A 27,227-nucleotide genomic window follows, 5' to 3' on the forward strand; every position below is an offset into this window, starting at 1 on the left:
AGCCATAATGTTGGTAGTAGCAGCAGAAACACTAGTAGCATATGTAGACGTAATCGTTATTATGTCCATCGTACTAGCAATATAACTCCATTGGTAGTCGTCGTGGTATCAGTTTAAGTAGTGGTAGTAGAAGCAGTGTTGTACCAACCGTAACATTCACGAACCAACCTAAGAAATAGTCTGTATGTGAAGGGCCCGTGGCCAAATTGGATAAGGCGACAGACATCGGATAGGGAGACGGCAGGTTCGAATCCCTCTTGACCCACTAGAACAATATATTTTCCTCAAAACATAATTTCTATTTGGATATGTCGTGAATTGGATTAGTAGCAAGGAGTTAACGTTACCGTCACTTTTAAAACAATTCGGTTAGATTATTAAGGTTTTGATTTAGATTCGTTTTGTACTTGAGGGCACCACAACAAAAGTAGGATATTTAGTGCCAAGGCAATTGGAGCATAAAGGCACACAACAAACTTAGATCCTAATTCTGACAACTGTTAAACACATCGGATAAATATAACCTGTTCAGTAATTGACCAGAGATTGCAGTTTCGAAAATTCACCGTGATAAGTGGGACAAGATTTCTTTGGTTCGTTTCAGAGCTTCAGAAATATATTATCTTTCCACATTTATGTTTACATACGAGTTATTTGGATTCAAATTTGACGCTTGATATCAGCGCTGAAAGGATATGCTGCAATCCCGCTGTAACCCGCATGCAGCGATACTCAAACATGACAGTAAAGCAATAGCAAGTCTTACCATAGTCATAGTCGTAGAAGTATTACCAAAAGCACACCAATATACTCTCTAACAAACATTCATGACAAGGGCCCGTGGCCAAATTGGATAAGGCGCCTGACTACGGATCAGGAGATTGCAGGTTCGAGTCCTGCCGGGCTCAATATTAAAATTTTATCCACACCAAATAAAGTCTATAATTAAAAGCTGATTTTTATTATATTTACAGGTCTCGTTATTAATTTTATTCCCATTATATACCAATCAAAGGTATCTCGTATACTCCCAAAAAGTCTCCTCTGATACTTTATCAAATCTTGTTACACATATCACTTCTAAATGATCTTGTACATGGGACCTGTTACCCTTCAATTAATTTTGTAAGACTTTTCAATTTAGTCACAGAATTTAAAGACGTTTTCATGAATTCTTTATTCTCATATTTCTCATCATCTTCATGAGCATAATTACAGTCCCAGTAGCAGTAATTGTAGTAGTAGCAAACACACTCAAATCCGTTGTGGACAGGTAACGAGTCTCTGGTCAACTGGATGTGATCCCTGACTACAGACTTCAGGTTCTGACATCTGAGATTAACCCAACTGATATCGACGCAATTTCTTGACGTTTGTGCATTAAATGAACTGTTATGATTTTAACATTTGGGACACTATAGTTTTTATTATCAAACGAGTCAAGTTATATATAGATGCTATGGATGAACAACCTCACGGAAGCAACTTTACTAAAAGATTTATCTAGCACTTTCTATAAACAGGTTAGAATTGTCACTTAAGGATAAGCCCTACACAAACAACAAAACACCCCGACTGATTTCTTGATCATAGTAACATTGAACAGGACTGATCGTTGTAAATCACATAAGCAGATACACACGACGTGCTGGAAGCATCCTTGGTCCGGGCCCAATTTGAATAATATGCTTGATTTGAACAAGGTGCCTGAAGATGGATCAGTAGATTGCAGCTTTGAGTCCAGTCCAGCATGTTATGTAGATCTATTTATTCCAGCATATGAAAATCGAAGATATAAAGATATTATCTAACAATCTACAAATGAATTGAAATCTCTTAAGATAATATTTTTGGAATAATACGACTACTTTACACTTGTGCACAGATAAACATAGTTCACATTAGATGTAGCAAAAAGCTTTTATCATAACTGCACTCGGCATCATCGCCGCTCAGTATCCCACTGATATAGATGTTCTATCCAATAGTCGATCTTTTGCATACGACATGCAACTCGGAGGTCAAGTCTCTTTGTTCAGAGCAATACGTTAGTTTCATACACGTATTCTCATTACTTTATTTCCATGACATCCTAAGGTCTATCCACTATATCTCTAGATCTTAATTACACTAAGCAGAATTGTTCGTAAAAATAATACAAATGCAAATACCAATCTTTACAAAATGTAAAAATGCCCATCCTTATTGGAGCACTTCCCTTGTCTAATATATAATTTCCGAGATGCTTAGTTTTTCACGACAAGTTCATCAATTTCAAGGGTTAGTAAATCTTGCAGGCAGTCTGCAATTCCGTAATGCGTAAAAAGAAAGCATCAGTTTGGGAAACATAAATTATCCAAGTTAGTTATAAATTTAAATAGATAAACTTGTCACATAACATCTGATCTAGCCATTTGTAGTTGTTAAATCTGTTTCAGACCCGCAACTACGATTTTCATCATTTCGTTATCAACTGTAGCCGTATTGGTAGCTTTAATAAGGGTTATTCCATCAAAGCATGTATTTTGGAGAATGGTTTGTACAACAACTACAACAAGGAAATGAACCCACACTAACCTATAAACCAATAAGTGTTTTCGTGAAGGGCCCGTGGCCAAATTGGATAAGGCGCCTGACTTCGGATCAGGAGACTGCAGGTTCGAGTCCTGCCGGGCTCGTTTGTTAAATCTTTTCCACTGCGTATTAAAATTCTTTGATTCTCAGCATCAACATACAGATAAATATCTCTATTGACATAAAACGTGCCAATAATGAGAACAAATTAGACTTTTAAATTTTGAAAAGAGACATAGTCAACTCTTTCTTTGCTTTTGATCATAAAATCGAATCTTCCATAGGATCGTTGTCATTGCCATTTCTTTCGTCTAAGTAACCTTTAATCCATCCATCTCATGGTAACGAATCTGATTTAGTCATGCAAATTCTGACCCTTCATGACTGTACCATTGCCATCACCATGCGAATTATCATCATCCGCAAAAGCAGTGCACTTGCAGAAGTGGCGATAGTAAAATCATCTCAATCCAAACATGAATAAGTGCACATGTGAGCAAGATAATGAGAAATTAGATCCGCGGTTTCAATCCGTAGATTGCAGCTTTGATTCGATGCAATACGAAGATATGTTTTTATTCCTACAGATTAAATTTTGTTCGTACAAAACATTGTATATTTATATCTAGCATTCCATAAGTAAAACAATTACCTACTACGTAGTCGAACTTCCATGTACATCACAAAAATTCACACAGCAATCATTTTTCTCGCCCAATATTTTAACGGGTCATTTTCGTATCTTTACAATGATTTAATCAGCAGCAGCAGGAAGAATCGTTACCATTATAGGTAGTGGTTTATACGTAATTTTAACAGCAGCCATAATGTTGGTAGTAGCAGCAGAAACACTAGTAGCATATGTAGACGTAATCGTTATTATGTCCATCGTACTAGCAATATAACTCCATTGGTAGTCGTCGTGGTATCAGTTTAAGTAGTGGTAGTAGAAGCAGTGTTGTACCAACCGTAACATTCACGAACCAACCTAAGAAATAGTCTGTATGTGAAGGGCCCGTGGCCAAATTGGATAAGGCGACAGACATCGGATAGGGAGACGGCAGGTTCGAATCCCTCTTGACCCACTAGAACAATATATTTTCCTCAAAACATAATTTCTATTTGGATATGTCGTGAATTGGATTAGTAGCAAGGAGTTAACGTTACCGTCACTTTTAAAACAATTCGGTTAGATTATTAAGGTTTTGATTTAGATTCGTTTTGTACTTGAGGGCACCACAACAAAAGTAGGATATTTAGTGCCAAGGCAATTGGAGCATAAAGGCACACAACAAACTTAGATCCTAATTCTGACAACTGTTAAACACATCGGATAAATATAACCTGTTCAGTAATTGACCAGAGATTGCAGTTTCGAAAATTCACCGTGATAAGTGGGACAAGATTTCTTTGGTTCGTTTCAGAGCTTCAGAAATATATTATCTTTCCACATTTATGTTTACATACGAGTTATTTGGATTCAAATTTGACGCTTGATATCAGCGCTGAAAGGATATGCTGCAATCCCGCTGTAACCCGCATGCAGCGATACTCAAACATGACAGTAAAGCAATAGCAAGTCTTACCATAGTCATAGTCGTAGAAGTATTACCAAAAGCACACCAATATACTCTCTAACAAACATTCATGACAAGGGCCCGTGGCCAAATTGGATAAGGCGCCTGACTACGGATCAGGAGATTGCAGGTTCGAGTCCTGCCGGGCTCAATATTAAAATTTTATCCACACCAAATAAAGTCTATAATTAAAAGCTGATTTTTATTATATTTACAGGTCTCGTTATTACTTTTATTCCCATTATATACCAATCAAAGGTATCTCGTATACTCCCAGAAAGTCTCCTCTGAGACTTTATCAAATCTTGTTACACATATCACTTCTAAATGATCTTGTACATGGGACCTGTTACCCTTCAATTAATTTTGTAAGACTTTTCAATTTAGTCACAGAATTTAAAGACGTTTTCATGAATTCTTTATTCTCATATTTCTCATCATCTTGATGAGCATAATTACAATCCCAGTAGCAGTAATTGTAGTAGTAGCAAACACACTCAAATCCGTTGTGGACAGGCAACGAGTCTCTGGTCAACTGGATGTGATCCCTGACTACAGACTTCAGGTTCTGACATCTGAGATTAACCCAACTGATATCGACGCAATTTCTTGACGTTTGTGCATTAAATGAACTGTTATGATTTTAACATTTGGGACACTATAGTTTTTATTATCAAACGAGTCAAGTTATATATAGATGCTATGGATGAACAACCTCACGGAAGCAACTTTACTAAAAGATTTATCTAGAACTTTCTATAAACAGGTTAGAATTGTCACTTAAGGATAAGCCCTACACAAACAACAAAACACCCCGACTGATTTCTTGATCATAGTAACATTGAACAGGACTGATCGTTGTAAATCACATAAGCAGATACACACGACGTGCTGGAAGCATCCTTGGTCCGGGCCCAATTTGAATAATATGCTTGATTTGAACAAGGTGCCTGAAGATGGATCAGTAGATTGCAGCTTTGAGTCCAGTCCAGCATGTTATGTAGATCTGTTTATTCCAGCATATGAAAATCGAAGATATAAAGATATTATCTAACAATCTACAAATGAATTGAAATCTCTTAAGATAATATTTTTGGAATAATACGACTACTTTACACTTGTGCACAGATAAACATAGTTCACATTAGATGTAGCAAAAAGCTTTTATCATAACTGCACTCGGCATCATCGCCGCTCAGTATCCCACTGATATAGATGTTCTATCCAATAGTCGATCTTTTGCATACGACATGCAACTCGGAGGTCAAGTCTCTTTCTTCAGAGCAATACGTTAGTTTCATACACGTATTCTCATTACTTTATTTCCATGACATCCTAAGGTCTATCCACTATATCTCTAGATCTTAATTACACTAAGCAGAATTGTTCGTAAAAATAATACAAATGCAAATACCAATCTTTACAAAATGTAAAAATGCCCATCCTTATTGGAGCACTTCCCTTGTCTAATATATAATTTCCGAGATGCTTAGTTTTTCACGACAAGTTCATCAATTTCAAGGGTTAGTAAATCTTGCAGGCAGTCTGCAATTCCGTAATGCGTAAAAAGAAAGCATCAGTTTGGGAAACATAAATTATCCAAGTTAGTTATAAATTTAAATAGATAAACTTGTCACATAACATCTGATCTAGCCATTTGTAGTTGTCAAATCTGTTTCAGACCCGCAACTACGATTTTCATCATTTCGTTATCAACTGTAGCCGTATTGGTAGCTTTAATAAGGGTTATTCCATCAAAGCATGTATTTTGGAGAATGGTTTGTACAACAACTACAACAAGGAAATGAACCCACACTAACCTATAAACCAATAAGTGTTTATGTGAAGGGCCCGTGGCCAAATTGGATAAGGCGCCTGACTTCGGATCAGGAGACTGCAGGTTCGAGTCCTGCCGGGCTCGTTTGTTAAATCTTTTCCACTGCGTATTAAAATTCTTTGATTCTCAGCATCAACATACAGATAAATATCTCTATTGACATAAAACGTGCCAATAATGAGAACAAATTAGACTTTTAAATTTTGAAAAGAGACATAGTCAACTCTTTCTTTGCTTTTGATCATAAAATCGAATCTTCCATAGGATCGTTGTCATTGCCATTTCTTTCGTCTAAGTAACCTTTAATCCATCCATGTCATGGTAACGAATCTGATTTAGTCATGCAAATTCTGACCCTTCATGACTGTACCATTGCCATCACCATGCGAATTATCATCATCCGCAAAAGCAGTGCACTTGCAGAAGTGGCGATAGTAAAATCATCTCAATCCAAACATGAATAAGTGCACATGTGAGCAAGATAATGAGAAATTAGATCCGCGGTTTCAATCCGTAGATTGCAGCTTTGATTCGATGCAATACGAAGATATGTTTTTATTCCTACAGATTAAATTTTGTTCGTACAAAACATTGTATATTTATATCTAGCATTCCATAAGTAAAACAATTACCTACTACGTAGTCGAACTTCCATGTACATCACAAAAATTCACACAGCAATCATTTTTCTCGCCCAATATTTTAACCGGTCATTTTCGTATCTTTACAACGATTTAATCAGCAGCAGCAGGAAGAATCGTTACCATTATAGGTAGTGGTTTATACGTAATTTTAACAGCAGCCATAATGTTGGTAGTAGCAGCAGAAACACTAGTAGCATATGTAGACGTAATCGTTATTATGTCCATCGTACTAGCAATATAACTCCATTGGTAGTCGTCGTGGTATCAGTTTAAGTAGTGGTAGTAGAAGCAGTGTTGTACCAACCGTAACATTCACGAACCAACCTAAGAAATAGTCTGTATGTGAAGGGCCCGTGGCCAAATTGGATAAGGCGACAGACATCGGATAGGGAGACGGCAGGTTCGAATCCCTCTTGACCCACTAGAACAATATATTTTCCTCAAAACATAATTTCTATTTGGATATGTCGTGAATTGGATTAGTAGCAAGGAGTTAACGTTACCGTCACTTTTAAAACAATTCGGTTAGATTATTAAGGTTTTGATTTAGATTCGTTTTGTACTTGAGGGCACCACAACAAAAGTAGGATGTTTAGTGCCAAGGCAATTGGAGCATAAAGGCACACAACAAACTTAGATCCTAATTCTGACAACTGTTAAACACATCGGATAAATATAACCTGTTCAGTAATTGACCAGAGATTGCAGTTTCGAAAATTCACCGTGATAAGTGGGACAAGATTTCTTTGGTTCGTTTCAGAGCTTCAGAAATATATTATCTTTCCACATTTATGTTTACATACGAGTTATTTGGATTCAAATTTGACGCTTGATATCAGCGCTGAAAGGATATGCTGCAATCCCGCTGTAACCCGCATGCAGCGATACTCAAACATGACAGTAAAGCAATAGCAAGTCTTACCATAGTCATAGTCGTAGAAGTATTACCAAAAGCACACCAATATACTCTCTAACAAACATTCATGACAAGGGCCCGTGGCCAAATTGGATAAGGCGCCTGACTACGGATCAGGAGATTGCAGGTTCGAGTCCTGCCGGGCTCAATATTAAAATTTTATCCACACCAAATAAAGTCTATAATTAAAAGCTGATTTTTATTATATTTACAGGTCTCGTTATTACTTTTATTCCCATTATATACCAATCAAAGGTATCTCGTATACTCCCAGAAAGTCTCCTCTGAGACTTTATCAAATCTTGTTACACATATCACTTCTAAATGATCTTGTACATGGGACCTGTTACCCTTCAATTAATTTTGTAAGACTTTTCAATTTAGTCACAGAATTTAAAGACGTTTTCATGAATTCTTTATTCTCATATTTCTCATCATCTTGATGAGCATAATTACAGTCCCAGTAGCAGTAATTGTAGTAGTAGCAAACACACTCAAATCCGTTGTGGACAGGCAACGAGTCTCTGGTCAACTGGATGTGATCCCTGACTACAGACTTCAGGTTCTGACATCTGAGATTAACCCAACTGATATCGACGCAATTTCTTGACGTTTGTGCATTAAATGAACTGTTATGATTTTAACATTTGGGACACTATAGTTTTTATTATCAAACGAGTCAAGTTATATATAGATGCTATGGATGAACAACCTCACGGAAGCAACTTTACTAAAAGATTTATCTAGAACTTTCTATAAACAGGTTAGAATTGTCACTTAAGGATAAGCCCTACACAAACAACAAAACACCCCGACTGATTTCTTGATCATAGTAACATTGAACAGGACTGATCGTTGTAAATCACATAAGCAGATACACACGACGTGCTGGAAGCATCCTTGGTCCGGGCCCAATTTGAATAATATGCTTGATTTGAACAAGGTGCCTGAAGATGGATCAGTAGATTGCAGCTTTGAGTCCAGTCCAGCATGTTATGTAGATCTATTTATTCCAGCATATGAAAATCGAAGATATAAAGATATTATCTAACAATCTACAAATGAATTGAAATCTCTTAAGATAATATTTTTGGAATAATACGACTACTTTACACTTGTGCACAGATAAACATAGTTCACATTAGATGTAGCAAAAAGCTTTTATCATAACTGCACTCGGCATCATCGCCGCTCAGTATCCCACTGATATAGATGTTCTATCCAATAGTCGATCTTTTGCATACGACATGCAACTCGGAGGTCAAGTCTCTTTGTTCAGAGCAATACGTTAGTTTCATACACGTATTCTCATTACTTTATTTCCATGACATCCTAAGGTCTATCCACTATATCTCTAGATCTTAATTACACTAAGCAGAATTGTTCGTAAAAATAATACAAATGCAAATACGAATCTTTACAAAATGTAAAAATGCCCATCCTTATTGGAGCACTTCCCTTGTCTAATATATAATTTCCGAGATGCTTAGTTTTTCACGACAAGTTCATCAATTTCAAGGGTTAGTAAATCTTGCAGGCAGTCTGCAATTCCGTAATGCGTAAAAAGAAAGCATCAGTTTGGGAAACATAAATTATCCAAGTTAGTTATAAATTTAAATAGATAAACTTGTCACATAACATCTGATCTAGCCATTTGTAGTTGTCAAATCTGTTTCAGACCCGCAACTACGATTTTCATCATTTCGTTATCAACTGTAGCCGTATTGGTAGCTTTAATAAGGGTTATTCCATCAAAGCATGTATTTTGGAGAATGGTTTGTACAACAACTACAACAAGGAAATGAACCCACACTAACCTATAAACCAATAAGTGTTTATGTGAAGGGCCCGTGGCCAAATTGGATAAGGCGCCTGACTTCGGATCAGGAGACTGCAGGTTCGAGTCCTGCCGGGCTCGTTTGTTAAATCTTTTCCACTGCGTATTAAAATTCTTTGATTCTCAGCATCAACATACAGATAAATATCTCTATTGACATAAAACGTGCCAATAATGAGAACAAATTAGACTTTTAAATTTTGAAAAGAGACATAGTCAACTCTTTCTTTGCTTTTGATCATAAAATCGAATCTTCCATAGGATCGTTGTCATTGCCATTTCTTTCGTCTAAGTAACCTTTAATCCATCCATGTCATGGTAACGAATCTGATTTAGTCATGCAAATTCTGACCCTTCATGACTGTACCATTGCCATCACCATGCGAATTATCATCATCCGCAAAAGCAGTGCACTTGCAGAAGTGGCGATAGTAAAATCATCTCAATCCAAACATGAATAAGTGCACATGTGAGCAAGATAATGAGAAATTAGATCCGCGGTTTCAATCCGTAGATTGCAGCTTTGATTCGATGCAATACGAAGATATGTTTTTATTCCTACAGATTAAATTTTGTTCGTACAAAACATTGTATATTTATATCTAGCATTCCATAAGTAAAACAATTACCTACTACGTAGTCGAACTTCCATGTACATCACAAAAATTCACACAGCAATCATTTTTCTCGCCCAATATTTTAACCGGTCATTTTCGTATCTTTACAACGATTTAATCAGCAGCAGCAGGAAGAATCGTTACCATTATAGGTAGTGGTTTATACGTAATTTTAACAGCAGCCATAATGTTGGTAGTAGCAGCAGAAACACTAGTAGCATATGTAGACGTAATCGTTATTATGTCCATCGTACTAGCAATATAACTCCATTGGTAGTCGTCGTGGTATCAGTTTAAGTAGTGGTAGTAGAAGCAGTGTTGTACCAACCGTAACATTCACGAACCAACCTAAGAAATAGTCTGTATGTGAAGGGCCCGTGGCCAAATTGGATAAGGCGACAGACATCGGATAGGGAGACGGCAGGTTCGAATCCCTCTTGACCCACTAGAACAATATATTTTCCTCAAAACATAATTTCTATTTGGATATGTCGTGAATTGGATTAGTAGCAAGGAGTTAACGTTACCGTCACTTTTAAAACAATTCGGTTAGATTATTAAGGTTTTGATTTAGATTCGTTTTGTACTTGAGGGCACCACAACAAAAGTAGGATGTTTAGTGCCAAGGCAATTGGAGCATAAAGGCACACAACAAACTTAGATCCTAATTCTGACAACTGTTAAACACATCGGATAAATATAACCTGTTCAGTAATTGACCAGAGATTGCAGTTTCGAAAATTCACCGTGATAAGTGGGACAAGATTTCTTTGGTTCGTTTCAGAGCTTCAGAAATATATTATCTTTCCACATTTATGTTTACATACGAGTTATTTGGATTCAAATTTGACGCTTGATATCAGCGCTGAAAGGATATGCTGCAATCCCGCTGTAACCCGCATGCAGCGATACTCAAACATGACAGTAAAGCAATAGCAAGTCTTACCATAGTCATAGTCGTAGAAGTATTACCAAAAGCACACCAATATACTCTCTAACAAACATTCATGACAAGGGCCCGTGGCCAAATTGGAGAGGACTTCCGGTTATGACATCAGAAGGAAAACACGTTTGATGATCGCTCCGTGAATTTTCAAGTTTTTTTCCTTTAATAGACATTTTTGCTGTTTTAATTTGTTACAGGTACGTTGATAAGATTTGTGTGATCGCATTCATATATAAGTGAGATATATTTTGAGTGTGTGGATAACTTTATCCACCACACAAAATATTATTTTCTGTGACAATGAATACAAAGCCTGGTCGTGCTGCACGTGCAGCGCAAGGAGCTGACTCACACTCTAATGACACCAGTGGAATAGCTAACAATAAGAATGGCATGTCGAGTAACATCGATAGACAGACAGGAGCTACTCGTCGTTTTGGGAAAGAATGTACCGTGGTGATTGATGTAAAGGATGTGAAGAAAATAAAGGCAAGTGATATTGTTAGAAGTGTAGAAGAATTAACTGGAGATATGTCGGTCTATGCAGTTGTGCCCAAAGGTGCAAATTTGTATGAGGTCACACTACCGAGTAAGGAAGTAGCATATAATACCTTGTGTGGAATTGATATTGGAAGTGAACATTTTGATTGTACTCTTTTATATTCAGACACTATTATTGTGTCAATTCTTCATTTACCAGCATACATCACAGATGATGATATAAGTATGAAGCTCGGTGAATACGGAGTAGAACTTCTTTCTCCCATTCAACGCAGATATTATCCTGGAACTAGTGTAGCTGATGGGACTCGTTATGTCAAATGTAAATTTCCACAGCAGGTAAAATCCTTGCCTTACAGTCTGAAATTTCAGACTGTCAATGGTCAACAATACTTTAGAGTATTACACAATAATCAAGTTAAGGTATGTTCTAGATGTCTTGATCCGGGACATGTTATAAAAGACTGCCCTGATTTTGTATGCTACAAGTGTGGGGAGCAAGGCCATGTAGCAAAAAATTGCACAAGGCAAAGATGTGAAAGTTGTGGAAGTTTTCCTCTTATGTGTACATGCAGGATATGCGACAAATGCCACAAAGAGGCGCAAACATGTATGTGTTACAGAGAGGCCATTGCAGGCATTCATTCGCAAGTTGATGATGATATGAGGGAAGACATATTGGAGTTACAGAGTGACGAAGATGATAAAGAAGAAATTGAGAATGAAAAAAAAGATAATGAGAGTGGAGAAAGTGGGGAAGAAAAAGAAAGAATTGGAGTTGATATGACCAATGTAGAAATAGAATCTGAGGAAGTAAACAACAATCATACAATTGGAGATGGATCGGGGACAGATTCAGATGATGACAGGAAGATGGTTGCAGACGTTGTTGAAAGATCAAACGAATCACGTACATGTCAAGAAAACGGTACTAATATCGAAAATTTCAAAGTAGTACAAAGGAGAAGGAGAAGGTTTAATCCAGTACCTAATATGAAGATGAATAGCATGCGACGAACACCTATGAAGAAATGATCAAACACTCAACATTTTTTAATACTTTCAATACACTCATCATAATCATGGCTTTAAATATTGTATCTCTAAATGTAAATGGCTTGCGTAATTTGAATAAACTAAAGTCTGTTTTAGAAATATTTAAAGAGAAAAGAGGCCATATTTTATTATTGCAAGAAACCTTTTGGGATGATGAGTTTGTTGAAAGTATTAGAGAAAATGAGATTTGGAATGGTGACATATTTTATAGTAATGCTGACAATAGGAGGGCAGGTGTTGCTGTTTTAGTAGTGAGAGAATTGAGAAATCAGGTGACACAAGAAATGATTGAAAAGGGTAGGATTTTACATCTTAAAATAGCTATTGATGATAAAGTGATTGATTTAATCAATATTTATGCTCCAAATGTTGTGAAGGAAAGGTTTAACTTTTTCATGAAGCTAAATACATATTTACATAACAGTACTAGTGATAGCACTATCCTGGCTGGTGATTTTAATACAACTTTAGCAGGTATTGATCGACATAACAAAGCCTTACATATTGATGATGTAGCAGTGCGTGAACTTTATAAAATTATTCATGATAGGAATATTACCGATTTATGGAGATCACGAAATCCTAGTACTCGTAGTTTCTCCAGAAAACAAGTTGTACTAGACGAAATGAAGCAGAGTAGAATAGATTATTTTTTGATTTCCTCAAAATTGCACTCCAATGTGCAAAATATTTATTATGCAGATACATCCTTTAGTGATCATTCTTTTGTATACCTTAAACTAAATACCTGCAAAGTGGAAACAGGGCCCGGATTATGGATATTAAATAACAATGTTCTTTTTGAGGAAAAATATGTACAAAGAGTGAAATCAATTCTTACCGAGGGAAAAACTGACGAAATGTATTTCAGTGAACCACTCATTTGGTGGGATAATGTAAAATACAAAATTAAAAAATTTTCCCAAGTATACTGTACAAGAAGAAATAAGGAAAGATTACAAGAATACTTTACATTGCAAAATAAATTAAAATCATTTTCAGAAAAAGTCGCAAATAAAGAATCATATGACATTAACAAATATGAAGAACTAAAACATCAGCTAAGTGACTATGAAACTGATTTTTGTCGGGGTGCTATATTGAGATCTAAGGCCAAATGGGCAATTGAAAGCGATAGAAATACTAAATATTTTCTAAATCTTGAGAAATATCGACACAACAAAAATGTAATCAATGAATTGATTGATGATGATGGTGTAATTATTTCAAATACAAGCGGAATCTTAGATGAAATACATCAGTTTTATAGTCATTTATATTCTTCGGTAACTGTTGATGATAATTGTACTGATTCACTTTTAAATTTTGTAAACTGTTCTGTATCTGATGAGGATAAAGATATGTGTGATGCCATAATAACAGTTGATGAAATACATACAGCTATAAAAGGGATGGCTAAAAATAAAAGCCCCGGCCCGGACGGATTGACAGTAGAGTGGTATTGTAAATTTTATGATTGTATATATGATATTCTGTTGCACATCTTTCAGAGTGTTAAGAATGACAATATTATGTCGAGATCAATGAGATTTGGGGTTATATCACTTATTTATAAAAATAAGGGGGAAAATAGAAGATTGCAAAATTGGCGTCCTATCAGTTTACTTAATGTAGATTATAAAATTTTGGCAAGGATTTTGTCTACACGTTTAAAAATGGTATTACCCAAAATTATTTCTCAAACTCAGACATGTTGTATAGTTGGGAGAGATATTGCTGATACTATAGTCACTGTAAGAGATATTATAGATATGGTTGAGAGAGACAATCTTGAGGGATATATCTTAAAAATTGATCAAGAAAAAGCGTTTGACAGAGTTTGCCACTCATATTTGATTTCTGTTTTACGAAAGTTCGGTTTTGGTGACAATTTTATTCAGTGGATAAAGATATTTTATAATGAAATTAAAAGTAGTGTTAAATGCAATGGTCATCTAACGAAACCCTTTTTAATTAAAAATTCAGTCAGACAAGGTTGTCCTATATCAGCAATGTTATATGTATTAGCAGCAGAACCCTTAGGACTCGCTATCAAAGCAAATCCCACTATCAAAGGTATTCCACTCCCACTGTCTAGTAATACAAGTAAAGTTTTTCAACATGCAGATGATACAACCTTGACATTAGCGGACACACAATCCATTAATCAATCTTTTAATGTACTTGACTTGTATTGTAAAGGATCTGGTGCAAAGGTGAACAAGGAAAAGACAGAACTTCTGTGTATTGGATCTGGTAAACTTACTGATGATTATTGCAAACAATTACAAATTCAAATGTGTGATCAAGTCATCTTAATTTTGGGAGCTTATGTGGGAAAATGTGCAAAGTTATGTGAGCAACTGAACTGGAATGATAGATTGTCTAAAATTAAAAACTTATTGCAACTGTGGTCACAGAGATATTTGACAATACAAGGAAAAGTAACAGTTGTTAATAACTTATTAGTTTCTAGAGTATTGTACATAGTGTCAGTTCAGCCTCTTCCTGATATGATTGCTGATGAATTGAAGCAATTATTTCTCAGATTTATCTGGTCAGGAAAGTCCCATTTGGTTCACTATTATACAATAATTGGTGATAAGCGAAATGGCGGAATACAGTTAACTGATATAAAGATGAAAATGTATGCATTCAGACTAAAATTTTTAAAAAGATACTTTGATGTGAATTGCCATGCTATGTGGAAAAATACCTTTGATCACTTTTTATCTACTGTCCTGAACATGAGGTTGACCAAAGAGTTGTTTCTCATGTCTTTAAATAAGCAACAATTGAATACCCTACCTATATTTTACAGAGAAATGTTTCAGGCATGGGAAAAACTTAGAAATAATATCGATACAAATATTGATGTGAGGAATGTTTTTGAACAACCTCTCTTTTTAAATCCTAATATTACATGTGCTGGTAAAACGTTGTTTTTCGCAGAATTTATAGAAGCAGGAATTGTTCGTGTTCAGGATATTACATATGAATTTGTACCTGGAATACTACCTTATAGAGCTATTCAAGAAATGATATACAAATCAAATTCTGAGATCAAAACAGATAAGATAAAAAAAGACTATAATTGCATAATAGAAAGTATACCATTAGGCTGGAGAAATATTGTTGCAACAGAGTCAAAACCCACTGTAACCAATGGGAGAAATAATATGTTTCTCACAGTTGATACAAAATTATATGACCTCTGTTTATGTACAACACAACTATTTTACAAGCTTTTATGTACGTTGATTTTTCAAGAACCAGCTTCTGTTTCCTTTTGGAGTAAGATATTTAGTTTGGAAAAGCATAAATACTGGAAATTGATACACCTACCTTTCAAGACCCCAGATTGTATAGATTTGGATTACAGAATAATGCACAATCGAATATTTACAAAAGAGAGACTAAAATACTATGGCAAAATTGATAATGACTTATGTCCAGTGTGCCAGTTGGAAACAGAGGATTTATTTCACATGTTTTTGAAATGTCCTGAATTAAGCTCTTTTAAGAATTATATTGTATATATAGTTGAGATTCTTTTTAAAAATTGTAGAGTTGGTGTTCTCAATAGCACTTCTTTTGAACAAATGCTCATGATAGGATATAACAAAGAAACAAAATCAGTAAATAGTTATTTTTTGAACTACATTCTGAGCATTGCTCGATTGTGCATTTACAAAAGAAGAAACATTATGTCTTTAATAGGGAAACAAATAGACATCGAAAGATTGTTCCAATATTTGACTAGAAAATATATATTATATGCGTATCAACATTACAAAGACAAAAATCAGACTTTGATTACGAAGTATTTTGTAAAAGATAATCCTTTAATGAGAATAGAAGAGGATAAAGTGTTTATTACATTGTAGAATCATTGTTTTGTACTATAGCATTACAAAAAAATTTTAGAATCATTGTTCTGTAATATAGCTTAACAAAATACTATTGTAGAATCATTGTTTTGTAATATAGCATTACAAACTACTATGTACATACTGATTGTATATTTTTAACTTATATACTGTACAAAGCTTTTTTTAAATAAAGAAAGAAAAAAAAAAAAAGGCGCCTGACTACGGATCAGGAGATTGCAGGTTCGAGTCCTGCCGGGCTCAATATTAAAATTTTATCCACACCAAATAAAGTCTATAATTAAAAGCTGATTTTTATTATATTTACAGGTCTCGTTATTACTTTTATTCCCATTATATACCAATCAAAGGTATCTCGTATACTCCCAGAAAGTCTCCTCTGAGACTTTATCAAATCTTGTTACACATATCACTTCTAAATGATCTTGTACATGGGACCTGTTACCCTTCAATTAATTTTGTAAGACTTTTCAATTTAGTCACAGAATTTAAAGACGTTTTCATGAATTCTTTATTCTCATATTTCTCATCATCTTGATGAGCATAATTACAGTCCCAGTAGCAGTAATTGTAGTAGTAGCAAACACACTCAAATCCGTTGTGGACAGGTAACGAGTCTCTGGTCAACTGGATGTGATCCCTGACTACAGACTTCAGGTTCTGACATCTGAGATTAACCCAACTGATATCGACGCAATTTCTTGACGTTTGTGCATTAAATGAACTGTTATGATTTTAACATTTGGGACACTATAGTTTTTATTATCAAACGAGTCAAGTTATATATAGATGCTATGGATGAACAACCTCACGGAAGCAACTTTACTAAAAGATTTATCTAGCACTTTCTATAAACAGGTTAGAATTGTCACTTAAGGATAAGCCCTACACAAACAACAAAACACCCCGACTGATTTCTTGATCATAGTAACATTGAACAGGACTGATCGTTGTAAATCACATAAGCAGATACACACGACGTGCTGGAAGCATCCTTGGTCCGGGCCCAATTTGAATAATATGCTTGATTTGAACAAGGTGCCTGAAGATGGATCAGTAGATTGCAGCTTTGAGTCCAGTCCAGCATGTTATGTAGATCTATTTATTCCAGCATATGAAAATCGAAGATATAAAGATATTATCTAACAATCTACAAATGAATTGAAATCTCTTAAGATAATATTTTTGGAATAATACGACTACTTTACACTTGTGCACAGATAAACATAGTTCACATTAGATGTAGCAAAAAGCTTTTATCATAACTGCACTCGGCATCATCGCCGCTCAGTATCCCACTGATATAGATGTTCTATCCAATAGTCGATCTTTTGCATACGACATGCAACTCGGAGGTCAAGTCTCTTTCTTCAGAGCAATACGTTAGTTTCATACACGTATTCTCATTACTTTATTTCCATGACATCCTAAGGTCTATCCACTATATCTCTAGATCTTAATTACACTAAGCAGAATTGTTCGTAAAAATAATACAAATGCAAATACGAATCTTTACAAAATGTAAAAATGCCCATCCTTATTGGAGCACTTCCCTTGTCTAATATATAATTTCCGAGATGCTTAGTTTTTCACGACAAGTTCATCAATTTCAAGGGTTAGTAAATCTTGCAGGCAGTCTGCAATTCCGTAATGCGTAAAAAGAAAGCATCAGTTTGGGAAACATAAATTATCCAAGTTAGTTATAAATTTAAATAGATAAACTTGTCACATAACATCTGATCTAGCCATTTGTAGTTGTCAAATCTGTTTCAGACCCGCAACTACGATTTTCATCATTTCGTTATCAACTGTAGCCGTATTGGTAGCTTTAATAAGGGTTATTCCATCAAAGCATGTATTTTGGAGAATGGTTTGTACAACAACTACAACAAGGAAATGAACCCACACTAACCTATAAACCAATAAGTGTTTTCGTGAAGGGCCCGTGGCCAAATTGGATAAGGCGCCTGACTTCGGATCAGGAGACTGCAGGTTCGAGTCCTGCCGGGCTCGTTTGTTAAATCTTTTCCACTGCGTATTAAAATTCTTTGATTCTCAGCATCAACATACAGATAAATATCTCTATTGACATAAAACGTGCCAATAATGAGAACAAATTAGACTTTTAAATTTTGAAAAGAGACATAGTCAACTCTTTCTTTGCTTTTGATCATAAAATCGAATCTTCCATAGGATCGTTGTCATTGCCATTTCTTTCGTCTAAGTAACCTTTAATCCATCCATGTCATGGTAACGAATCTGATTTAGTCATGCAAATTCTGACCCTTCATGACTGTACCATTGCCATCACCATGCGAATTATCATCATCCGCAAAAGCAGTGCACTTGCAGAAGTGGCGATAGTAAAATCATCTCAATCCAAACATGAATAAGTGCACATGTGAGCAAGATAATGAGAAATTAGATCCGCGGTTTCAATCCGTAGATTGCAGCTTTGATTCGATGCAATACGAAGATATGTTTTTATTCCTACAGATTAAATTTTGTTCGTACAAAACATTGTATATTTATATCTAGCATTCCATAAGTAAAACAATTACCTACTACGTAGTCGAACTTCCATGTACATCACAAAAATTCACACAGCAATCATTTTTCTCGCCCAATATTTTAACGGGTCATTTTCGTATCTTTACAATGATTTAATCAGCAGCAGCAGGAAGAATCGTTACCATTATAGGTAGTGGTTTATACGTAATTTTAACAGCAGCCATAATGTTGGTAGTAGCAGCAGAAACACTAGTAGCATATGTAGACGTAATCGTTATTATGTCCATCGTACTAGCAATATAACTCCATTGGTAGTCGTCGTGGTATCAGTTTAAGTAGTGGTAGTAGAAGCAGTGTTGTACCAACCGTAACATTCACGAACCAACCTAAGAAATAGTCTGTATGTGAAGGGCCCGTGGCCAAATTGGATAAGGCGACAGACATCGGATAGGGAGACGGCAGGTTCGAATCCCTCTTGACCCACTAGAACAATATATTTTCCTCAAAACATAATTTCTATTTGGATATGTCGTGAATTGGATTAGTAGCAAGGAGTTAACGTTACCGTCACTTTTAAAACAATTCGGTTAGATTATTAAGGTTTTGATTTAGATTCGTTTTGTACTTGAGGGCACCACAACAAAAGTAGGATATTTAGTGCCAAGGCAATTGGAGCATAAAGGCACACAACAAACTTAGATCCTAATTCTGACAACTGTTAAACACATCGGATAAATATAACCTGTTCAGTAATTGACCAGAGATTGCAGTTTCGAAAATTCACCGTGATAAGTGGGACAAGATTTCTTTGGTTCGTTTCAGAGCTTCAGAAATATATTATCTTTCCACATTTATGTTTACATACGAGTTATTTGGATTCAAATTTGACGCTTGATATCAGCGCTGAAAGGATATGCTGCAATCCCGCTGTAACCCGCATGCAGCGATACTCAAACATGACAGTAAAGCAATAGCAAGTCTTACCATAGTCATAGTCGTAGAAGTATTACCAAAAGCACACCAATATACTCTCTAACAAACATTCATGACAAGGGCCCGTGGCCAAATTGGATAAGGCGCCTGACTACGGATCAGGAGATTGCAGGTTCGAGTCCTGCCGGGCTCAATATTAAAATTTTATCCACACCAAATAAAGTCTATAATTAAAAGCTGATTTTTATTATATTTACAGGTCTCGTTATTAATTTTATTCCCATTATATACCAATCAAAGGTATCTCGTATACTCCCAAAAAGTCTCCTCTGATACTTTATCAAATCTTGTTACACATATCACTTCTAAATGATCTTGTACATGGGACCTGTTACCCTTCAATTAATTTTGTAAGACTTTTCAATTTAGTCACAGAATTTAAAGACGTTTTCATGAATTCTTTATTCTCATATTTCTCATCATCTTCATGAGCATAATTACAGTCCCAGTAGCAGTAATTGTAGTAGTAGCAAACACACTCAAATCCGTTGTGGACAGGTAACGAGTCTCTGGTCAACTGGATGTGATCCCTGACTACAGACTTCAGGTTCTGACATCTGAGATTAACCCAACTGATATCGACGCAATTTCTTGACGTTTGTGCATTAAATGAACTGTTATGATTTTAACATTTGGGACACTATAGTTTTTATTATCAAACGAGTCAAGTTATATATAGATGCTATGGATGAACAACCTCACGGAAGCAACTTTACTAAAAGATTTATCTAGCACTTTCTATAAACAGGTTAGAATTGTCACTTAAGGATAAGCCCTACACAAACAACAAAACACCCCGACTGATTTCTTGATCATAGTAACATTGAACAGGACTGATCGTTGTAAATCACATAAGCAGATACACACGACGTGCTGGAAGCATCCTTGGTCCGGGCCCAATTTGAATAATATGCTTGATTTGAACAAGGTGCCTGAAGATGGATCAGTAGATTGCAGCTTTGAGTCCAGTCCAGCATGTTATGTAGATCTATTTATTCCAGCATATGAAAATCGAAGATATAAAGATATTATCTAACAATCTACAAATGAATTGAAATCTCTTAAGATAATATTTTTGGAATAATACGACTACTTTACACTTGTGCACAGATAAACATAGTTCACATTAGATGTAGCAAAAAGCTTTTATCATAACTGCACTCGGCATCATCGCCGCTCAGTATCCCACTGATATAGATGTTCTATCCAATAGTCGATCTTTTGCATACGACATGCAACTCGGAGGTCAAGTCTCTTTGTTCAGAGCAATACGTTAGTTTCATACACGTATTCTCATTACTTTATTTCCATGACATCCTAAGGTCTATCCACTATATCTCTAGATCTTAATTACACTAAGCAGAATTGTTCGTAAAAATAATACAAATGCAAATACCAATCTTTACAAAATGTAAAAATGCCCATCCTTATTGGAGCACTTCCCTTGTCTAATATATAATTTCCGAGATGCTTAGTTTTTCACGACAAGTTCATCAATTTCAAGGGTTAGTAAATCTTGCAGGCAGTCTGCAATTCCGTAATGCGTAAAAAGAAAGCATCAGTTTGGGAAACATAAATTATCCAAGTTAGTTATAAATTTAAATAGATAAACTTGTCACATAACATCTGATCTAGCCATTTGTAGTTGTCAAATCTGTTTCAGACCCGCAACTACGATTTTCATCATTTCGTTATCAACTGTAGCCGTATTGGTAGCTTTAATAAGGGTTATTCCATCAAAGCATGTATTTTGGAGAATGGTTTGTACAACAACTACAACAAGGAAATGAACCCACACTAACCTATAAACCAATAAGTGTTTTCGTGAAGGGCCCGTGGCCAAATTGGATAAGGCGCCTGACTTCGGATCAGGAGACTGCAGGTTCGAGTCCTGCCGGGCTCGTTTGTTAAATCTTTTCCACTGCGTATTAAAATTCTTTGATTCTCAGCATCAACATACAGATAAATATCTCTATTGACATAAAACGTGCCAATAATGAGAACAAATTAGACTTTTAAATTTTGAAAAGAGACATAGTCAACTCTTTCTTTGCTTTTGATCATAAAATCGAATCTTCCATAGGATCGTTGTCATTGCCATTTCTTTCGTCTAAGTAACCTTTAATCCATCCATCTCATGGTAACGAATCTGATTTAGTCATGCAAATTCTGACCCTTCATGACTGTACCATTGCCATCACCATGCGAATTATCATCATCCGCAAAAGCAGTGCACTTGCAGAAGTGGCGATAGTAAAATCATCTCAATCCAAACATGAATAAGTGCACATGTGAGCAAGATAATGAGAAATTAGATCCGCGGTTTCAATCCGTAGATTGCAGCTTTGATTCGATGCAATACGAAGATATGTTTTTATTCCTACAGATTAAATTTTGTTCGTACAAAACATTGTATATTTATATCTAGCATTCCATAAGTAAAACAATTACCTACTACGTAGTCGAACTTCCATGTACATCACAAAAATTCACACAGCAATCATTTTTCTCGCCCAATATTTTAACGGGTCATTTTCGTATCTTTACAATGATTTAATCAGCAGCAGCAGGAAGAATCGTTACCATTATAGGTAGTGGTTTATACGTAATTTTAACAGCAGCCATAATGTTGGTAGTAGCAGCAGAAACACTAGTAGCATATGTAGACGTAATCGTTATTATGTCCATCGTACTAGCAATATAACTCCATTGGTAGTCGTCGTGGTATCAGTTTAAGTAGTGGTAGTAGAAGCAGTGTTGTACCAACCGTAACATTCACGAACCAACCTAAGAAATAGTCTGTATGTGAAGGGCCCGTGGCCAAATTGGATAAGGCGACAGACATCGGATAGGGAGACGGCAGGTTCGAATCCCTCTTGACCCACTAGAACAATATATTTTCCTCAAAACATAATTTCTATTTGGATATGTCGTGAATTGGATTAGTAGCAAGGAGTTAACGTTACCGTCACTTTTAAAACAATTCGGTTAGATTATTAAGGTTTTGATTTAGATTCGTTTTGTACTTGAGGGCACCACAACAAAAGTAGGATATTTAGTGCCAAGGCAATTGGAGCATAAAGGCACACAACAAACTTAGATCCTAATTCTGACAACTGTTAAACACATCGGATAAATATAACCTGTTCAGTAATTGACCAGAGATTGCAGTTTCGAAAATTCACCGTGATAAGTGGGACAAGATTTCTTTGGTTCGTTTCAGAGCTTCAGAAATATATTATCTTTCCACATTTATGTTTACATACGAGTTATTTGGATTCAAATTTGACGCTTGATATCAGCGCTGAAAGGATATGCTGCAATCCCGCTGTAACCCGCATGCAGCGATACTCAAACATGACAGTAAAGCAATAGCAAGTCTTACCATAGTCATAGTCGTAGAAGTATTACCAAAAGCACACCAATATACTCTCTAACAAACATTCATGACAAGGGCCCGTGGCCAAATTGGATAAGGCGCCTGACTACGGATCAGGAGATTGCAGGTTCGAGTCCTGCCGGGCTCAATATTAAAATTTTATCCACACCAAATAAAGTCTATAATTAAAAGCTGATTTTTATTATATTTACAGGTCTCGTTATTACTTTTATTCCCATTATATACCAATCAAAGGTATCTCGTATACTCCCAGAAAGTCTCCTCTGAGACTTTATCAAATCTTGTTACACATATCACTTCTAAATGATCTTGTACATGGGACCTGTTACCCTTCAATTAATTTTGTAAGACTTTTCAATTTAGTCACAGAATTTAAAGACGTTTTCATGAATTCTTTATTCTCATATTTCTCATCATCTTGATGAGCATAATTACAATCCCAGTAGCAGTAATTGTAGTAGTAGCAAACACACTCAAATCCGTTGTGGACAGGCAACGAGTCTCTGGTCAACTGGATGTGATCCCTGACTACAGACTTCAGGTTCTGACATCTGAGATTAACCCAACTGATATCGACGCAATTTCTTGACGTTTGTGCATTAAATGAACTGTTATGATTTTAACATTTGGGACACTATAGTTTTTATTATCAAACGAGTCAAGTTATATATAGATGCTATGGATGAACAACCTCACGGAAGCAACTTTACTAAAAGATTTATCTAGAACTTTCTATAAACAGGTTAGAATTGTCACTTAAGGATAAGCCCTACACAAACAACAAAACACCCCGACTGATTTCTTGATCATAGTAACATTGAACAGGACTGATCGTTGTAAATCACATAAGCAGATACACACGACGTGCTGGAAGCATCCTTGGTCCGGGCCCAATTTGAATAATATGCTTGATTTGAACAAGGTGCCTGAAGATGGATCAGTAGATTGCAGCTTTGAGTCCAGTCCAGCATGTTATGTAGATCTGTTTATTCCAGCATATGAAAATCGAAGATATAAAGATATTATCTAACAATCTACAAATGAATTGAAATCTCTTAAGATAATATTTTTGGAATAATACGACTACTTTACACTTGTGCACAGATAAACATAGTTCACATTAGATGTAGCAAAAAGCTTTTATCATAACTGCACTCGGCATCATCGCCGCTCAGTATCCCACTGATATAGATGTTCTATCCAATAGTCGATCTTTTGCATACGACATGCAACTCGGAGGTCAAGTCTCTTTCTTCAGAGCAATACGTTAGTTTCATACACGTATTCTCATTACTTTATTTCCATGACATCCTAAGGTCTATCCACTATATCTCTAGATCTTAATTACACTAAGCAGAATTGTTCGTAAAAATAATACAAATGCAAATACCAATCTTTACAAAATGTAAAAATGCCCATCCTTATTGGAGCACTTCCCTTGTCTAATATATAATTTCCGAGATGCTTAGTTTTTCACGACAAGTTCATCAATTTCAAGGGTTAGTAAATCTTGCAGGCAGTCTGCAATTCCGTAATGCGTAAAAAGAAAGCATCAGTTTGGGAAACATAAATTATCCAAGTTAGTTATAAATTTAAATAGATAAACTTGTCACATAACATCTGATCTAGCCATTTGTAGTTGTCAAATCTGTTTCAGACCCGCAACTACGATTTTCATCATTTCGTTATCAACTGTAGCCGTATTGGTAGCTTTAATAAGGGTTATTCCATCAAAGCATGTATTTTGGAGAATGGTTTGTACAACAACTACAACAAGGAAATGAACCCACACTAACCTATAAACCAATAAGTGTTTATGTGAAGGGCCCGTGGCCAAATTGGATAAGGCGCCTGACTTCGGATCAGGAGACTGCAGGTTCGAGTCCTGCCGGGCTCGTTTGTTAAATCTTTTCCACTGCGTATTAAAATTCTTTGATTCTCAGCATCAACATACAGATAAATATCTCTATTGACATAAAACGTGCCAATAATGAGAACAAATTAGACTTTTAAATTTTGAAAAGAGACATAGTCAACTCTTTCTTTGCTTTTGATCATAAAATCGAATCTTCCATAGGATCGTTGTCATTGCCATTTCTTTCGTCTAAGTAACCTTTAATCCATCCATGTCATGGTAACGAATCTGATTTAGTCATGCAAATTCTGACCCTTCATGACTGTACCATTGCCATCACCATGCGAATTATCATCATCCGCAAAAGCAGTGCACTTGCAGAAGTGGCGATAGTAAAATCATCTCAATCCAAACATGAATAAGTGCACATGTGAGCAAGATAATGAGAAATTAGATCCGCGGTTTCAATCCGTAGATTGCAGCTTTGATTCGATGCAATACGAAGATATGTTTTTATTCCTACAGATTAAATTTTGTTCGTACAAAACATTGTATATTTATATCTAGCATTCCATAAGTAAAACAATTACCTACTACGTAGTCGAACTTCCATGTACATCACAAAAATTCACACAGCAATCATTTTTCTCGCCCAATATTTTAACCGGTCATTTTCGTATCTTTACAACGATTTAATCAGCAGCAGCAGGAAGAATCGTTACCATTATAGGTAGTGGTTTATACGTAATTTTAACAGCAGCCATAATGTTGGTAGTAGCAGCAGAAACACTAGTAGCATATGTAGACGTAATCGTTATTATGTCCATCGTACTAGCAATATAACTCCATTGGTAGTCGTCGTGGTATCAGTTTAAGTAGTGGTAGTAGAAGCAGTGTTGTACCAACCGTAACATTCACGAACCAACCTAAGAAATAGTCTGTATGTGAAGGGCCCGTGGCCAAATTGGATAAGGCGACAGACATCGGATAGGGAGACGGCAGGTTCGAATCCCTCTTGACCCACTAGAACAATATATTTTCCTCAAAACATAATTTCTATTTGGATATGTCGTGAATTGGATTAGTAGCAAGGAGTTAACGTTACCGTCACTTTTAAAACAATTCGGTTAGATTATTAAGGTTTTGATTTAGATTCGTTTTGTACTTGAGGGCACCACAACAAAAGTAGGATGTTTAGTGCCAAGGCAATTGGAGCATAAAGGCACACAACAAACTTAGATCCTAATTCTGACAACTGTTAAACACATCGGATAAATATAACCTGTTCAGTAATTGACCAGAGATTGCAGTTTCGAAAATTCACCGTGATAAGTGGGACAAGATTTCTTTGGTTCGTTTCAGAGCTTCAGAAATATATTATCTTTCCACATTTATGTTTACATACGAGTTATTTGGATTCAAATTTGACGCTTGATATCAGCGCTGAAAGGATATGCTGCAATCCCGCTGTAACCCGCATGCAGCGATACTCAAACATGACAGTAAAGCAATAGCAAGTCTTACCATAGTCATAGTCGTAGAAGTATTACCAAAAGCACACCAATATACTCTCTAACAAACATTCATGACAAGGGCCCGTGGCCAAATTGGATAAGGCGCCTGACTACGGATCAGGAGATTGCAGGTTCGAGTCCTGCCGGGCTCAATATTAAAATTTTATCCACACCAAATAAAGTCTATAATTAAAAGCTGATTTTTATTATATTTACAGGTCTCGTTATTACTTTTATTCCCATTATATACCAATCAAAGGTATCTCGTATACTCCCAGAAAGTCTCCTCTGAGACTTTATCAAATCTTGTTACACATATCACTTCTAAATGATCTTGTACATGGGACCTGTTACCCTTCAATTAATTTTGTAAGACTTTTCAATTTAGTCACAGAATTTAAAGACGTTTTCATGAATTCTTTATTCTCATATTTCTCATCATCTTGATGAGCATAATTACAGTCCCAGTAGCAGTAATTGTAGTAGTAGCAAACACACTCAAATCCGTTCTGGACAGGCAACGAGTCTCTGGTCAACTGGATGTGATCCCTGACTACAG

The 27,227-nt window shown here is 35.8% G+C and overlaps 12 non-coding genes across 12 annotated transcripts; all 12 read left to right on the plus strand.

Moving 5' to 3' along the window:
- The first annotated feature begins 834 nt into the window (after nt 1-834).
- Nucleotides 835-908, plus strand: Trnar-acg (transfer RNA arginine (anticodon ACG)). Its single transcript has one exon. It is a non-coding gene; the product is annotated as a tRNA-Arg (tRNA).
- Nucleotides 909-2,604: 1,696 nt separating this feature from the next.
- On the plus strand, nt 2,605-2,678 carry Trnar-ucg (transfer RNA arginine (anticodon UCG)). The gene has a single exon. It is a non-coding gene; the product is annotated as a tRNA-Arg (tRNA).
- Nucleotides 2,679-4,228: 1,550 nt separating this feature from the next.
- Nucleotides 4,229-4,302, plus strand: Trnar-acg (transfer RNA arginine (anticodon ACG)). The gene has a single exon. It is a non-coding gene; the product is annotated as a tRNA-Arg (tRNA).
- A 1,696-nt stretch (nt 4,303-5,998) lies between these two features.
- On the plus strand, nt 5,999-6,072 carry Trnar-ucg (transfer RNA arginine (anticodon UCG)). Its single transcript has one exon. It is a non-coding gene; the product is annotated as a tRNA-Arg (tRNA).
- Nucleotides 6,073-7,622: 1,550 nt separating this feature from the next.
- Nucleotides 7,623-7,696, plus strand: Trnar-acg (transfer RNA arginine (anticodon ACG)). The gene has a single exon. It is a non-coding gene; the product is annotated as a tRNA-Arg (tRNA).
- Nucleotides 7,697-9,392: 1,696 nt separating this feature from the next.
- Nucleotides 9,393-9,466, plus strand: Trnar-ucg (transfer RNA arginine (anticodon UCG)). Its single transcript has one exon. It is a non-coding gene; the product is annotated as a tRNA-Arg (tRNA).
- Nucleotides 9,467-18,334: 8,868 nt separating this feature from the next.
- On the plus strand, nt 18,335-18,408 carry Trnar-ucg (transfer RNA arginine (anticodon UCG)). The gene has a single exon. It is a non-coding gene; the product is annotated as a tRNA-Arg (tRNA).
- Nucleotides 18,409-19,958: 1,550 nt separating this feature from the next.
- On the plus strand, nt 19,959-20,032 carry Trnar-acg (transfer RNA arginine (anticodon ACG)). The gene has a single exon. It is a non-coding gene; the product is annotated as a tRNA-Arg (tRNA).
- Nucleotides 20,033-21,728: 1,696 nt separating this feature from the next.
- On the plus strand, nt 21,729-21,802 carry Trnar-ucg (transfer RNA arginine (anticodon UCG)). The gene has a single exon. It is a non-coding gene; the product is annotated as a tRNA-Arg (tRNA).
- Nucleotides 21,803-23,352: 1,550 nt separating this feature from the next.
- On the plus strand, nt 23,353-23,426 carry Trnar-acg (transfer RNA arginine (anticodon ACG)). Its single transcript has one exon. It is a non-coding gene; the product is annotated as a tRNA-Arg (tRNA).
- Nucleotides 23,427-25,122: 1,696 nt separating this feature from the next.
- Trnar-ucg (transfer RNA arginine (anticodon UCG)) lies at nt 25,123-25,196 on the plus strand. Its single transcript has one exon. It is a non-coding gene; the product is annotated as a tRNA-Arg (tRNA).
- A 1,550-nt stretch (nt 25,197-26,746) lies between these two features.
- Nucleotides 26,747-26,820, plus strand: Trnar-acg (transfer RNA arginine (anticodon ACG)). The gene has a single exon. It is a non-coding gene; the product is annotated as a tRNA-Arg (tRNA).
- The last annotated feature ends 407 nt before the right edge of the window (nt 26,821-27,227 follow it).

The sequence above is a fragment of the Sinohyriopsis cumingii genome, chromosome 10, assembly GCF_028554795.1.
Source record: "Sinohyriopsis cumingii isolate HCF-2022 chromosome 10, ASM2855479v2, whole genome shotgun sequence".
In the NCBI taxonomy this organism is placed as follows: Eukaryota; Metazoa; Mollusca; class Bivalvia; order Unionida; family Unionidae; genus Sinohyriopsis; species Sinohyriopsis cumingii.